At 59.0% G+C, this 15,939-nt stretch overlaps 2 long non-coding RNA genes across 3 annotated transcripts; both read left to right on the top strand.

Annotated features, from left to right (window-relative positions):
- Positions 1-2,304: 2,304 nt before the first annotated feature.
- LOC147571525 (uncharacterized) lies at positions 2,305-4,779 on the top strand. 2 transcript variants are annotated; one of them, XR_015247327.1, is made up of 3 exons: positions 2,305-2,419; positions 3,450-3,581; positions 4,639-4,779. It is a non-coding gene; the product is annotated as an uncharacterized LOC147571525 (long non-coding RNA). The 2 variants fall into 2 exon arrangements; XR_015247328.1 differs by having other exon boundaries at positions 2,360-2,394.
- Positions 4,780-8,528: 3,749 nt separating this feature from the next.
- On the top strand, positions 8,529-11,189 carry LOC147571524 (uncharacterized). The gene is made up of 3 exons (XR_015247320.1): positions 8,529-8,616; positions 9,657-9,922; positions 11,082-11,189. It is a non-coding gene; the product is annotated as an uncharacterized LOC147571524 (long non-coding RNA).
- Positions 11,190-15,939: the final 4,750 nt, after the last annotated feature.

The following is a 15,939-nucleotide window of genomic DNA, read 5'->3' as shown; positions in this document are numbered from 1 at the left end:
TGTAAACTACCTACTTAATGTTATGTGATTTTTCCATAAGAAGCTTATTTGGTGTTTCTTTCCTTACAGAAATATCTTTATTTTAATATATTTTATTATAATAAAATTTATATGCTAACACTTAATAATAATATTCCTAATAAATTACTCACGCCGCCAATGCCACCTCGCCACCACCGCCGCTATGACTCTCTAGCGTGTAGTTCTGAACTCTGTTTCTTGGTAAAACTGCGAGGTAGGAATTGTTTGTTGGCTTTGAAACCAGGGGCGGATCAAGATGAGTGCTTGACACTTTGGTAATGATGTCATTTAGGAAAAGGCATCGGGTTTCTTTCTTAGTTTCTATTCAATTTGGAAGGCTTAGCTCTATCACTGTCATTTTCTGGTGACATGACTGAGTGTGTTTGCTGAGCCTCAGAGGCTGTGCCACATGAAAGGGTACTGGGGCGGGCGGCCCTCAATCCTCCACCTTCCTTGTCGGGCGCCGGTTTGCTCTGCTGCCCAGTGACAGTCCTGGATGTGAGCAGTGTCCCCCCTCTGCCTTGTCCTCAAGACTGCTACATCAAGGCCTGCAGAGGGTGGGGACTTGAGGGCCACAGGCCCAGCCCTGGGGACCTTGGCCGTGGGGCCAGTGCTGGGGTTCAGTCAGGGTCTGGCTGGCTTCAGCTGTCCTTATGCGTCCTCATGGCCAGCGCACCTGTGACAGGTGTGTGCTGTCTGTAATTTGGTTGGGGTGATGATATATGGAAATGTCCAATAGCTTGCTTTTAATGTAAGCTGTTCAGCAAGATTTTCCTATCTTACGGAAAGCCTTTTTGCTGATGCTATTAGAGTAATCGCCGATAGACCAAGTTTTGAATTCTGTGGCAAAATCCCAGAGAGAGGACGTGAACGTGCTCAGGTCTCTGCTCATCCCTCAGCTTTTACTTAAAAGGACCTGGCTGTCACTTCTTGTTCCTATTTACATCTGATTTCTCCCAAAGCGGGGCAGTTGGAGATGGAGAGAGGGAGCTGCGGTGTTCTTAGAACGCGCACCTGTTGGGGCAGCTGGGAGGCTCCGTCGGTTAAGCGTCCAATTCTTGGTTTCGGCTTAGGTCGTGATCTCATGGTTCGCGAGTTCAGGCCCCACGTCAGGCTCTGTGATGACAGCGTGGAACCTGCTTGGGATTCTGTCTCTCTCCTGCTCACACACACATTCTCTTTCTCAGAATAAAACAACAGAAACAGAAAGCAAGCATGTGTCGTGCTCAAGAGGAAGCTCTAGGTTTGGCAGGCTTCTCACTGTAAGGTCTGACACTTTCCTCAAAGAGTCGTTAAAAACCATTTGTGAAGCTGAAGAGCCTGGTTTAGTTGCTTGCCACTCAGTTTTAGCCTCTTGACAGGAATCCGGTTTTCGCTGGCATCTTAGTGGTTCAAATTCGACAGATTCTATTTTTTTCCCTTTCAGGCAGATTTCAAACTGATGTGTGATAACGCGATGACCTACAACAGACCAGACACTTGTACTACAAGTAGACCAAGGAGATCCTTCACGCAGGCTTTAAGATGAGCAAAGTAAGAAACCCACGGCAGCAGGGAGCCACAGAGACGTGAGTTCCCCTCTGTCTCGATGCCTACACAGAGCCCCACCCCCACTGACTGACATGCTTCCACCAGACCATCACTGGCAGTGGCGCGGAGCTTCTGCTCTAGGGTACACATCCCAGGCCACCCTCCCCTCCAGGTGCTCTCTCTCTCTCTCTCTCTCTGCTCCTGCGCCAGCTGGAACGTCTCCTTTAGGGTTGGTGGAAAGTGCTGGATCTGTTGATCTAAGTGTGGGTGTCTGATGGATTGCAGCCAGCCTGTGATTTGTTTTACGTGGCTGCCTCACTGAGTCCGGACAGGACGTCTTGGCCATCCAGAGTGGCTTCCCAGATCTGTCCCACGAGCCAGGTTGCATGTGTCACGCATCTAGGACCAGTGCCTTGTACCTGATCGGCCTGTAGGTGAGGTGAGGGCCACTGTGCCCTCTGGCCCGTCCCCCTCTGCCAGCCCCGAGTGCTCCCAGCCAGTCGGCCGCGCCTGTGGTGCTGACTCCCACCTACACCTGCCGCGGTAGCGCCATGGGAGCCCGCTGTTAGGCCAGGCGAGGCTGTGGCTGTCCACATCCAACCCATCACCATGGCGCCTCAGCTGTGAGGCAGAGGTAAAGGCCTGCTGCTCTGTCCTTTTTGATTCTAGGAGCGGCTGTTAGCTCTGAAGCACAGCATGTCGTTTATGCAGGACATGGATTTTTCTCAGCAGGCAGATCTTCTGGGCAACGAAGACACAGCTTTTGAGGAGCTCGTTCCTGAAGCAGCACCTGTACAAGTTGAAACTGCCAAGGAATCCAAAAGGAAGTAGAGAAGTTATCAGGTATCGGGAAACGCACCTCAGGAATGTGAGTGAGGGTGAGCCTGTTTTGGTGCCCGTGTCTGTGGAGTAGCTCGTGGACCCCCCCCCACCCCACCTGCTGGAAGGAGCCTGGTCCCCAGAGGCTGCGTGTGAGCTCTGGTCTCAGGTGTTTCCAGGCAGCTGGCCGGCAACCTGGACCAGCCGGGCCTTGAAACGCTAACGGACCTGGGGGCACAAGGGCTGGACCGCCCCTGCCAGCCATACGCAGGCTCTGTTCCAGGTGTGACACTGCTGTTCCCATATGTGTGTTGCAGGGATTGTTGGCCCTTCACTATGAAGAAGTTCCCTCCTATGCAGGACACTTGTTGGTGGCCTGGCTTGGCTGTCCCTGAGCGGGGGACATAGCTGTGCTGTGTTAGGCAAGTGACACGCTTTGTGGGGGGGGCTTCATTCTCATCATACCCGACCCCCCAACTCCTGCAGCCATCCACCCTGGGCGGGGGGGGGGGGGGTTCTTGCAGGCTTGGGATCCGCAGGCAGAATTTGCTCCCACAGCTCCTTGGATGGAATCTGTCCATATGCTTCTGGAAACTTCCACAGGAGAGACCACATCCGTTGGGTGCTGCACCCAGCAACCCTTGGCTGTTCAAATAAAGCTCTTCTCTGTGTGGGGTCTGAGGCCACCTGCCGAAGCCTCGGGATGCCCCTTTTGCCTCATGACCTGTGCTCCCAGCTCACCCTTGTTTCTGGTGTCTCCACGCTCCATGGAGCTTTGCCTCTTTTTCCAACGGTGCCTCGAATGACATTGTGAGTAGTGAGGTTGCCGTCAGGTTGCTCTTAGATCGACTCAGGTGTGCAGCTGAGACACGAGACACCTCCAGCGGCCGTTTGGGTCTCCCTTGCTGTTCGTGGAGGCCTCGCGTATTGCTGCAGTTACAGCCATGAGGACAGGGTCAAGGAGTACTTCGTGCCCCTGCTCCCAGCCCATGGTGACCTTGGGGAGTGGTAGGGACTGACTGTGGTGAGGTGGGAGCAGCACGTGCCCCGGTGACGTGTGTGCTGTTCTTGCCTCGCAGCTGCACGTTTGAGCCGGAAGGAAATGCCTGCAGCCTGACTGACAGCACGGCAGAGGAGCACGTGCTGGCCTTGGTGGAGCACGCAGCTGACGAGGCTCGGGACAGGATCAGCCGGCTCTCACAGGGGGCAAGGTAGCGTCAGGGGTGTCTGGGCAGAGCTCGTGTCCCGCAGGCTCTCTTTGGGTCCTGTCACCAGCTCCATCTCTGGGGTGCCTCGCGAGCAGGACCCTCCCAGAAGTGGTGTGTGTTACGGGGTCGCTGCAGGCAGGCTCGCCCCGTAGTGGGGATGTTGCCCACCGGCAGATGGACGTCAGGCCTGCCAGTCATCTGCGCTGCAGCCTCCCTCTTCTCCTGGTTGCTTGTGTCTCTGTACGCCTCTGCAGGACCTACACGAGGCACAGGCAGAGCGCAGGGGCTCCTGGCTGTCCTCCATCCTCAGCTGCCTGTCCAACACCTCCCCCTCCAGTAGGGACCAGCACCACCTGGGTAAGGTGGCCCCGGGACTTTGGGGGCTGCTCCCTCTGCAGGGCGCCCCTGCCCCTGGGGCGCTGAGACCGCCCTCTAGTCGGGCAGCTGCACGGGGCTGAAGCGTGTGAGTGGAAGTCACTTGGGGTTAGGAATCCTGGGGAGTGGCCGTGAGACATGGCCGGCCCTGCGTCATGAGGAGCCCCAGCTGGCTACACCCCAGGGACCTTGGAAGGGGCAGAACGAGCCTCAGACGCTGAGTTCAACTCGGGGAACGTTTGTTTCTTTCTGCCATTCCCGGTTTTAGTCCTAACACAGAGTGTCAACGAGTGTGTCGATCCTCCGAGGCCCTGAGGGGAGAGCAGGTGGCCTGGGGCCTTCTGTGTTTACTGAGACAGAGCGGGCAGGTGTGTGGGCCCCACCGGGATTTCAGTCCCACCAGGAAGGGAACCAAACGCTTCCTGGCTCCTTGAATTTACTCCCTTACTTCCCCATGCTCCTGTTGTAGTTCCCAGATAGAAGGTCGGGCTCGCGAAATACGTCTTGACGTTGTGGGCTCGGGGGTGCTCGTCCATGGTGGAGGTTTGGCTGAGTAACAAGCGGGCTGTATGGCTGAGTTGTGGTTTCACTAACCGCCGTCACTAGGACACGTTTTCGGCCCGGTGTGAACCGCGACGTGTGTGTGGATCCACTGTGTGAACACCTGTCTTTCCCACAATTGCAGGAAGTCCTTCTGGCCTCAGCATCGGGGAGCAGCCAGAGGTGACCCACGACCCATACGAATTTCTTCAGTTTCCAGAACCTGCAGCCTCTGCAAAGAGCTAGCCTTGTAGATAGACTTCCGTTAGTTTTTTATTTTTTTATTTGTGTGTACAGTTTTTGTCGTGAGACAGAGACTTTCGTTTTGTCTCCTCTGGCATGCGGGAAGCAGCCCCGGGGAGGTGGGGAAGTGTCTCTGGCATCATGTCAGCCACACGCGGATCCCGTGTTTCTGTGGGTAGCCCCATGAATCCTGGACAGTGGACAGCACACATCCAGGTGTGTGACCGGGTGGGGTTGAGCCGTTGTGCTTTGTCTCTTGAGCTTTGAGGGGTCTGTAAAGCTCCTCTCTGTGGCTGGCCGGGACATACCATCCTGCCCCAGCTTCCTTCCCGAGCACCCCCTGGGAGGCAAGAGATGCCCACGTTGAGGGTCCTGTGTGCTGTTTGCCCTGCCCGCCCTCCCCGCCGTCCCCACATTTCCAAAGCAGGTCATGGTGGGGCCGCGCCCTCCCGGCCTGGGATAGGCTCTGTGCTGGGCGAGGCCTGCCTTCTGCTGGAAGCTGACACTGCCCCCTGACGACAGTGATGTGCTGTGTCCATAGACTTTTTTAATCTGGATGTGTTTACTGGATGTTTGTTTACATTTGCAAAATGTAGAGATCTCAATAAAATACAGAGCGATCGCATGTAATTGTTTGCAGCCCCATAGGTGTCCACTTCTTTGTTTTTTTTTAATTTTCTTCAACGTCTATATTTGAGAGAGAGCACAAGAGAGGGAGGGGCCGAGAGAGAGGGAGACACAGAAACGGAAGCAGCTCCAGGCTCCGAGCTGCCAGCTAAGAGCCCGACATGGGGCTGGAACTTACAAACCGTGGGATCATGACCTGAGCCGCAGTCGGATGCTCAACCACCCTGAGCCCCCCAGGCGCCCCTGTAAGTGTCCACTTCCAAGTGACTTTTCAGCAAGAACCTTTGTCACAGGAGGTCAGCAGCGTCCGTTCCGGCTGCTCACCCTCTCGCGTTTACTCTGTGTCTGGCCCCGTTCTCTGCCCGCAGTGTGTCTCTCTTACCCACCCTGCACATCTTCCAGGTGGCTTCCTTTTTGAAAACAGAATTGGAAGGGCGCCTGGGCGGCTCGGTCGTTTAAGCGTCCCACTCTTGATCTTGGCTCTGGTCATGATCTCCCGGTTTGTGGGTTCAAGCCCCGTGTAGAGCTCTGTGCTGACAGTGCGGAGCCTGCTTGGGAGTCTCTCTTTCCCCCTCTGCTCCTCCCCTACTTGTACGCACATGCGCACACTTCTTTCTCTCTCAAAATAAATAAACTTCAAAATATTCAAACAGAACAAGATTGGCGCTTCTGTCACCTCACAAGGCAGAGTGAATCCTGGGGGAAGGGGGTATGTGTGACGGAGGCAGTGGACAGCACGACGTCCCCCGGCCCACAAGTGCCATGGGGTGGGCCAGCCCTGCTGGCCACTGCCTGCTGCACTGGTAGGGCGCCTTGGGAACCTCAGGAGAAGGGGAGCAAAACATTGCATAGCTGAGGCGTCAGGAAGCCGTGGCAGGTGCCAGCAAAGGAGCAAGTCCCCAGGAGGACAGACCCCACGGTCAGGCTGCTCCTTCCTGGGTGTGTCACACACAGCCGTGAAGGGGGGACCTGGGGCTTGGGGCGCCTCCCTGGGCTTGCTGCCCCAGGAAGCTGGCAGGATCCAGGTCAGAACCCACAGGTGCTCTTGGTGGTCAGAATAACTGGGGGCAGGTGGCCTGAGAGGGGGAGGGTCCCTCAGAGCCACAGTGGCCACGTGTCAGCCACGGATGCATGGGAGCACCACAGCACCTCAACCATGCTGTTGACTCTCCAGGAAGGGGCTGTGTGGGCAGACAGTGCCAGGTGATGGGGGTCCATCCTGCTGCCTTTTCTGTGGGAAGCCACACTCCAAACAAGACCAGTGAGGTGGAGAGTGTGCACATGTGTGAGTGTTGCACGCTTGTGCAGTCTCGTATGTGCATCTGTGTGCACATGAGTACGTGTGACACGTGAGCATGTGTGAGCACGCGTGTGCACATGTTTATTCTGGTGCACGGGCGTGCACATGCACATTGTGCTAGTGCATGTGTGAGCACGTGTGTGAGCATGTGTGTGAGTCAATGTCCGTACACGTGTGAGCACATGTGTTGGCGTGTGTGTGTTGGTGCCTGTGTGTGTGCACGTGAGTGCCAGCGCCTACCTGTCCCGCACTCCACCTCACTCCTCCGCCATCCCTGCCCCCAGCCCCAGTGCTGACCCTTTGGGGGTTGGCTGCTTAGGTGTGTGCGCAGCGGGATTGCAGCGGGCCCGTAACAGAGCTTGTGAATGACCTTCCTGTCAGGCAGGTTGAGGATCACACTCGGTGGAGTGCTCTGTGCACCCTAAAACTAGGGGGGAGTCTGTGTTGAGGGAAGGGGACACTGGGCTGCAGTAGAGGGGACAAGAGTGGGTTGCAGAGTGGGGCCCACAGAGTGGGGCCCACAGCACAGAGTGGGGCCCATTAGAATTTTAGGGCACGCAGTTGTGCGTGGGAAAAGTCCTGGTTGTCCCGGGCGGGGGTTACGGCTCTGGTTTTTAGTCTGTGTCTTAGTGTTGTAGCTTCTGAAGTTTTTCTCTTGGAGCGAAGATGTCTCTTTTGGAGGCACATTTCTCATAGGTGTGAGTGGCTGAGGTCACCGTGGCTCCAGGTCAGCCAGGAGGCCCGACCACCTGCAGACTCGGGGGACCCCTGGGGTAGTGCCTCCCCTGCCCCACTCCCTGGTGCCTCTTTCAGGGTCTGCCGAGTGGAGGGGTTGAGGCCACAGGCCCCAGAAAAAACCCCAGCGAGGGGCCAGCAGCCTGCACACAGGCGTATCTGGGGAAGCCCGTTCTATGCAGAAGGCCGACACCTTGCTCGTCTTCATTTACCGAAAAGCACTTTCAAGCGCTGTAAAGACTAAACTTTGCCGCAGCTTGAGCTCTGCCAGTGGGAGTGGTGGCCTCACAGCCAACACTCACATGCCGTGTCAGACGTGGCGGCTCAAAAGTGAGTGCACTGTGGGAGGCCTGCACTCTGGTGGGTGCCCTGCCCTGAACTTGAACTGTGTTCAGTTACTGGCATCTCCCACCATCCACGGCCTCTGCTGTGCCGATGGCTGGGCTCTTGGGGGTCTGAGACCCTGGTCAAGCAGCCTGTCGTCTGCCCTGGGTCTCTGGTGGCATGTTGGCCTGGCCCGGGGTAGCGCTGTGGACAGTGGTGGCCGGCAGGCCTGGGCACGGGATTCCCTGGGATGTGGTTCCAGGTGGAGGTTAGCACGCAGAGCTGTGCGGGCCCCAGCCCGGGGCTGCCCACAGGCGGGTGCTGGTGTGCAGGGCCCATAAGGGGCAGCCGCTCTCCCCTCCCCCGCCCGGCCACCGGCCTCCAGCACCCTCATTCCCTGCGGCCCCTCATCCTGGGCCCCATCTCCTCTCGCCCGCCTGTGGTCAGACAAAGCTGCCAGGATCAGCGTCCCTGTCATCCCCAGGGACTCTTTGCTCCTGAAGATCGCTCCGCATGGTGTGTTGGGCCAAAGGGGGTATGTGTTGAGGACGTGGAAGCCCAGGTAGTCAGGCTGGATGTAGGAATGACCCAGACCAGCAGTTGGCCCCACCCCGGCCACGGGGGCCTTCTCTGCAGGGTGTCCCCAGCTGGCTGTGGGGGCCCCAGGTCTTCTCTACAGGGTGTCTGTAGCTGGACCCGCCCTGCCCCCCGTTGGCTGTGGGGGCCCCAGGGTGGGGCCGGCCCTGGCTTTATGAGGCGCCTTGGGCTCCATCATTGCCACAGCAATTGGGCCTTTGTTGTTTCTCAGGCCTGGGCCAAGTGAGACTGTGATCCTCAGTCCTGCCTGGACTGTTAACCAGGAAGGAAGTGGAGCGGGTTCTGTCTCCCAGTGAGGTAAGTGTCTCCTGCTTCTACTGTGACCAGAGAACTCAGAAGCACAACCTGTGCGCATCCCCAAGCAAGACACAGAATGAAATAATGATTCAGGGGCTGTCAGGACCTGTGTCAGGTTTCAGAAGGTCACGTTTGCCAGGCTGTGATATCATAAACACGCAGGTGTGCCCAGGACGCCCTGTTCAGAGAGCATGGTGTGACGGTGTCTGTCTGGCAGGGGGCAGGGTCACCGTCCACAGTCACACTGGGCCAGTGCAGCAGCCTCTGCTCGAAGCTTCTGTGAGTCGGCCATGTTTGTGTTGGGGACGTGGAGGTGACGATGGTCTTGTGGGAGCATTGCGGCTCCAACACATCTCACACCAAAACCTGGACTAAATCCTTAGGAGTAACGAAAAACGAATGTCAGGAACTGAGCTTGGGCTAAGAGGGGACCCAGGCCCCACCGAGTCTGCCCAAGAGGGAGATCGTTAGGTTCCCTTCCTGCAGGCTGAATCCAGAGGAACAGTCCTGGCATTTGCGGAAGGAGTAGACGGGGGACTGGCTCAGATCTGGTGGGGGTAGGGGGGTGGTTAGGAGGTCGTCTAGGGAGTGACACCGGCACAGGCTCCAAAGGCAAGAGATGGCCATTAGCGGAGGGGGTGGGGAACGACGTGGCTCCAGGCCGAGGAAATAGCACGAGAAATGTGAGGAACGAGAAATGAGTCAAGAAATCTTGTGTGCCTATGCTGTGTGTGTGTGTGTGTGTGTGTGTGTGTGTGTGTGTGTGTGTGTTTGTGGTGTGTGTCTATGTTGCATGTGTGTCTTGTGTGTGTGCTGTACATGTGGTGCATGTGTATGTCTCTGTGGTGTGTGTTCCACATGTGTATGCACTCTATGGTGTATGTGTGTGGTACGTCACGCATGTGGTATGTGCGGTGTGTTGCGTGTGCACGTGTGTTCCGTGTGTGGTGTGTGAGCGTGAGCATGTGGATGGACGTGTCCGCACGGGTGTCTTGTGCACACACGGAGCCCACGTTAACTGTGCCGTCTGGTCTCGGCAGGAATCAGGAACCCGTGCGTTTGTTGGTAACTGGGTATTTGTCCTGGTGAGAACTGCTGGAATCTTCTGAGACTGAAAAACCAAACCAGAAGATCCAAGGGGGTGTTCGAGCCGAACACCTGCCCCGCCAGGGGGCCCGGGGCGAGGCCCCTGCTACCACCTGCAGCTGTTCTCTCCAGACCCCCCGGCTCACCAGAGCCCACGTGACTGCGGAGCCCGCGGGGCCCGACTTTGGTGGTGCCCACCACAGCCACTCCTGGTGACTGGGTAAGTGTGCACCTCCCGCTGCGGCTGCTTGGGCCGTGTGCGTGGTTGTGACCTCACACTCATGGCGCTGTGGTCCTGCCCCAGGGACCAAGGCTGCGCTCACCCTCCGCGGAGTGTTGCTCTTGGTGCCACTTTGAGATTGGCTGCAGGAAAGCTTTCGGGGGGCCTCCGAGGAGTGCTGCTGCGGTGCCCCCACACGTGCACTCTCAGTCCCATGTTCCCGTGACACTTTGGCTGTCTTTGTTCGGGTTCAAAGTACTTTCAGAACTTGAAAACTCGCTCTGTTTCAAGTTTTACCAAATCCAACGCCAGCTGCAACCTCAGTGTTTCCACGTCAGTGATACCATTTCTGTCCTGGGAAGCCCCGTAGGATGTGGCCCACCCTTGCCTTCCACGGGCTCCTGGGCTGACATGCGCCCTCCCGTGCCTTCCCTGTGCCCTCGTGTCCTCTCCGCACCCCCTCGCTCCTTCGACAAGATAAGTGCTGTCTCCACTGCCATCCTCCATGGCACTTCCAATTTCTCCCACATCCCTGCTTCACCTCCCTGTGCCAAGGTCTGTGGTTACACCCTAGAGCCCACCTCCCCGTTAGTGGGGTTTGGTTTTCAGAAGCATCCTTCCCATTGGCCGGTACTTCCATCCAAATGTTGTTTTCGTGCGGGAATTGTGTCGTTTGTAACACAGGGTGCCTTTCTGTGCTCCAACCCCCGGGGTGCTGGCCTCGCCGTCCATGTGGGATGGTCTCTGTGGTCCCCCAGGGGTCTCACTGATCAGGTGAGCCCTGCCTGGCCCCACACCCCGAGAAGAGTGGCAGAAATCCGCCCTAATGAGGCAAAGTCCCCAGGACCCTCGGCTCTGCCGGGGGCGGCTGTGATGTGGCTCACCTTCTCCAACAGACTGACACCTGGCCAGAAGTGGCCACGGCTCCCTCCCAGCCCCTCAGCTCGACCTGGGTGTCCCCAGAGTGCCCAGAGACCCCAGAAGCCCCTTGGTCAGCAGGCCTTTGTTCTGGAGCAGGAACGTCCTCAAGGGAAACTTGCAGAAGATTCCCTGAGGATTTCAGCACACAGAAGTGTCGCGTGGTCATAGGGTCTGCTTTTCCTGCAACCTTTTCCTCGGTGTCCCTGGGGGTGGGGGTGGCCCTCCACCCGTCTTGCAGATGGATCTGTGCAGCCGGAGCCAGAGAGGGGCCCTGCGGGAAGCCAGCAGGAAACAGGCCTCGCCCCGCCGCTGGTCCAGAGTGAATGGCTGGTCGTGGCCCCTGCACACCTTCCAGGTGGTGGCGTGGACCATACTGTTCATCTTGGCCTTCGCCAACTTCTGTATCTTCGTCCCCTTGCTGCCACCAAACTGGAACTTGATTACGTATGGTGTATCCTTCACTGTGGGAGCAGTGCCTGCTGTCCCAGGGAGGCTCCCCGCGGGCCCTGCCCCAGATCTGGCTCGGGGCCCTGCCATGCCTACCAGCCCCCCACACCTGAGTCACCCATGGGTCCGCACCCTGTTCTGCGACCCCACTCCCCCTCTTTACCCCAGACACCCGCCATGGCCACGCTGCCTGAGATCTTACGTTTTTTTCTCTGTGTGGCTCACTGGCTTGGGGCTGGGGATAAAAGCACAGGAGTGTCTGCTGCTTGCCTGCTGTCAGTGCAGGGAGAGCACGCCTGGGGTCCAGGGTCTTTGGGGTGAGGCAGGCAGCCTGGACGACAGGAAAGGGTCGCAGAGGGGTCACAGGGATGGCTCAGAAACTGAAGGCTGAGTCCCAGGGATTCACATGGCGTTCGTTCTCAGGGTCTGGGGTGCCCCATGCGGGCCCCACTTGTCTGCAGGTCTGCAGTGGGCTGGGTCAGGCTGGCTGGTGGGGGAACCACGCCAGGGGTGCAAGGAAGACACCGATTATAACCGTGTCCCTTCTGGCAACAAGTGAGTCTGGTGACGGGTGTTGGCCGGGCCTGGAGTGGCCGAGGCCAGAGAGAAAACCTGCCGGCTGCGAGGAGCCACACAGTGGGGACTGTGAACCCCGTGGTGGCCTTGAAAGGAGGTTCCAGACATGTCACCAGAGTAGGCTTCAGGCCAGGTGGGCAGGCATCAGGGACGCACTTGGGGCTGACGCGCAGGCCCCGTGGTGGAGCGTGGCAGGTGCAGCCGAGTGCTCCTCCCCTGGCCAGGCGGGCATCGCCAGCCTAGCCCCCTCCTCACACCTCACTCTGTGAGTGACGGACCTCAGTTCCGCCAGCGCATCCGTGCTCCGGGGGCCACCGCCGGCCAACCCCACCAGTGAGCCTGGGCGTCCCCCATGGCCTGATGTGCAAGCCTGCTGCCCCCTGCCCAGCGCCACGCAGCCCCTGATCTGGCCGGCCTCCCCCTGTGGGGCCCTCAGGGTGTCTGATCCAGCGGCACAGAGCCGGGAATGTGGGTCCTGTGTGTCTGCATGCAGCTGCCCCACTTCTAGGCCTGTGGCCCAGGGTTGGCGACGCTAGGTGGGGCCTCCAAAGCCAACATCCCACACCCCGCATCACCCCGTGTAACTTGTGTCTTTCACACACAAGAGGATGGGCAGAAGTCGGCCAGCCTTGTAGATTTCTCCACTGGTCCCCAAAACCTGCTTTGTCGGGTTTTTAAATCCAGAATCCAGTCACAATTCACGCTTTGCATGTGGCAAGGGGTCTCCTCTCTCTGTCCCAGCACAAAGGCCTGTAGTGCCCGACCCACGACTTCCTGGTCAGAATGGCGCTCTCACTGGGACTCGCACCACAGCGAAACATCTCCCAGTTCTGAGAGGGAGCCCTCTCTCGTTCTGGGACCAGAAGCCCTCAGTGTCGGCAGGGGCCAGCTCCGGGGAGGGCCAGTTCCTGGCCTCCTTGCAGCCTCCAGCTGCCCCTCTGTCTGTATCCTAACCTCCGTCCCTGACCGTGGGTTTGCGTTCTGGGTTCTAATCCGTTGTCTCCCTTCTCCCTTCGCTGTGGCTCAGCCTGTTCTGGGGCCTTCTCGAGCTGCCTCGTGTTCTCTGTGCAGGGAGCACTCTGAACTCACCTGCTTTTGGGCCCAGAGGGCGCCCTGAGCTCACTTGCACACCCTTTCTCCCAGGAGCCCCTGGCTGGCCCCAAGTCCCAGGTTCTGGCTGGCTTCCTTTCCCCCAGGCTCCGAAGCGCTTGGCCACCGGGGGGCGCCAGCGTCGTTCGGCGCTGCAGGGGCTGCTGCCCCAGGAGGGAGGGCAGGGTCTCCGTTGCACCTCCAGAAGACAAAGCAGAAGAGGCGGACCCCTGGTTCCCTGCTGACCTCAGAGGCCAGCTTCCCCCACCGCCCTGCCCCTGTGAAGGGCCCAGAGGGTCCCTGTGCTGAGGGACTGGCCTCTGATGTGACCCGTCTTAGTCCCAGGGCCTGCGCTGTGGCCAGGCAAAACCCATGGTTAGGTTAGCCTCAGTGACTGCAGGGCTGGTGGCGGGCGGTGGGAGCTCTGGGGGGCGCCTCACCCCTTCCTGCCGCAGAACCTGAAGGACCCGAAAGGAAGGTCAGGAGGGCATGTGTCCTGGGCTGGCGGAGCTGTGTTTACCAAACACAGATTGTCTCTAAGGGGATGAGGCCTCGAGGGCAGGGCCTGGCCTTCTGCATCTGGAGACCTCCTACCCTGTCCCTTTTACTTTTTGTTATTCTCTGCAACCTGAGAGACACCCATAACCCGGGCATCTGAATGTGGGGGCAGAACTTTGGTGTGGTGCCCACCTGCTGACACTTCTCAGCCAAGTGGCTGATGGTGTGAACGGCCAGGCAAAACGAGGTGGCCTTTTGCTCACCCGTGTCACTCCCACGGGAGACCTGTCATGAACCCGTGTTCGTGCTTAAGGGGGCTTGCCTACCACATGGTGGGGGGCTGCCCCTCTGTTCCTGGGGGACACGTTCTGGGAGTGGCCTGGCCACGGCACCTGCAGGGTTGGGACATGTGGGGAAAATCAGGCTCAGGTCAGGGGCCTTGCTGCCTCCAGTTTGAGGCTATAGTGCAGACCACGCTGCCCCTACAGTGTCTCCAAGGGCCCCAACGCCTCAGTCCCTCCCCCATACTTTGCCTGCCTGTTTCTGATGCGACAGAGGAAGGGGCCTTCCTGTTGCACCTCTTGTCCTGGGCTGGACCCCTCTGCTCAGGACCTGCTCCCGCTGCCCCAGTAACCACACAAACAGTGCTTGCCTCCAGCCAGTGCCTCAGGCTTCAGGGAATAGGTGCAGGGAGATGGCATACCAGCACTGTGTTGGTGTCTCCAGCTGTGATGGCAAAGCCTGACCAGACCCCTGACCACCCGGCCACAGTCCCATACCCTGAATGGGACAGCAGAGCAGGGGAGGCTCAGGCCTTACCCAGCCCTGCAGGGTCCGGTGGCCACAGGAAGGGCCTTGGTGTCACCACAACCCTTATGTGGCACTGAGGGATCTGGTCAGTCTCCTGCCCCCGTGCAGGTCCCCCAGGGCCCGGCTGGTTCTCAGCCACCCTTCCACTCACCCCTGGCCTGGGCACCAGCTTGGGCTGATCCTCGTGGCCCTCAGCTCATTCTCATCTGCCCTCCTCCTGCCCTCTTCCCCCAGCAGGGCTGGGTCCCCATCGCCTCCATGCCTTCATCTGGCAGCCTGAGCCCTGGGTCTGCACGTGGTGCCTAGAGGCTGGAGGGCGAGGGAGGAATGAGCGATTTGGGCCAGAAGCAGCCTCCCACTCAGGCTAGTGCATTGTGGAGGCAGGACCCCGCCTGTCAGCTCCAGGCTGCTCAGAGGCGGAAGCAGAGGCTGCTGGCAGGTCTGAGGAGGACCCCCCGAGGGGGCTTCCCGCAGGCCTGAGCAGTAGCCCCAGCCCCCTGCTCCGAACCCCCACCCCTGTCAAATCCCGGCAGAACCCCGTGCACCCATGGCCTCGCCTCCCAGGCTGGGTCATTTCCCCCAACCACACCCGGGAACCCAACCTGTAAACCCTGAACCCTCCCATTCAGCACTGGTCCTGGGAAGCAGGGCAGGGCTGACAGGGAGGCGGCTTCCACCTCTTCTGTTTGGTTTCCAAGGGGACAGACAGTGTGTTGGTCCCGAAGGGGAGGATGAGGGTGGGAGCCCGGGGACTGGTTTTACCCTGGGTGCCACGGCGGGAGTGGGTGCCAGAGAGCCTGAGGGGCCTAGGGGCGAGGAGAGACAACATGGGACCCAGACAGACCGTGCAGACTGGCCGTGTGAGCCCTCCCTGCTCCCCTCCTTCATTTTTTGATGATACACTGTCTTCTTCCCCCGACGCACGTGCTCTGAGCATCTCTGCTGCCCAAAGAACCCCCACGACTTCGGCACCCAGCGTGGTGGCCGCTGGCCCCTGAAGGCCTTCCCTTGCTGCCTCGGTGAAGCGCGGGGTCCACACCCTCAGGCCGTAAGCAGGCGCCTCCAGGGTCCTGCTTCTAGTTTGAGCGGGCACCTTCGCCGTGTTGACCAGGCCTGCCTGCACGTTCCTTGACACACTCACGCCCAGGTGACTGGTGGGCTTTTCTGTTTCCACCTCGTGGTCCACTTGCTTGCTGTTTGCATCGATCCTGCTGAAACCAACGTACGGCTCAAGAACTACTTGGAGCCCGTACCCACTTTTGACCCATCCAAACACATGCGTGTCATCGAGAACCAATATTGCCACCTGTGTGAGGTCACCGTGTAAGTGCCCAGGGTGTGGGAGCAGGCAGCCCCGAGGGCACGGCCCCTGCCGTGTGGACCCATCCCCTCTCCGTGCTGTGCACAGGCAGGTCCTGCCCCGGCCTTTCTGTTTTCACGCAGCTGACCGGTGCTGCTTTCCTTGAATGACCAGCAGTGGCCCTGAGACACGCAGGACCCCTCACCCATCTAAGGGCTCAGATGAGTCCCAGCGCCCCCACCGGAACCCCACCTGGGCTAGTCGGAGCCCTGAGGGCTCAGCAGGCAGCCTGGGAGGGAGGCCTGTGGCTCAGGATGGGAGCTGGTGGCACAGTGTGGCAGGCGTGTCTGAGGGAAGATAACCCCCCTGGGGCCTG

The sequence above is a fragment of the Puma concolor genome, unplaced genomic scaffold, assembly GCF_028749965.1.
Source record: "Puma concolor isolate L17-30 unplaced genomic scaffold, mPumCon1.1.hap2 unalloc_scaffold_23, whole genome shotgun sequence".
Classification (NCBI taxonomy): Eukaryota; Metazoa; Chordata; class Mammalia; order Carnivora; family Felidae; genus Puma; species Puma concolor.
This window is presented reverse-complemented; position numbering and strand designations above follow the sequence as displayed.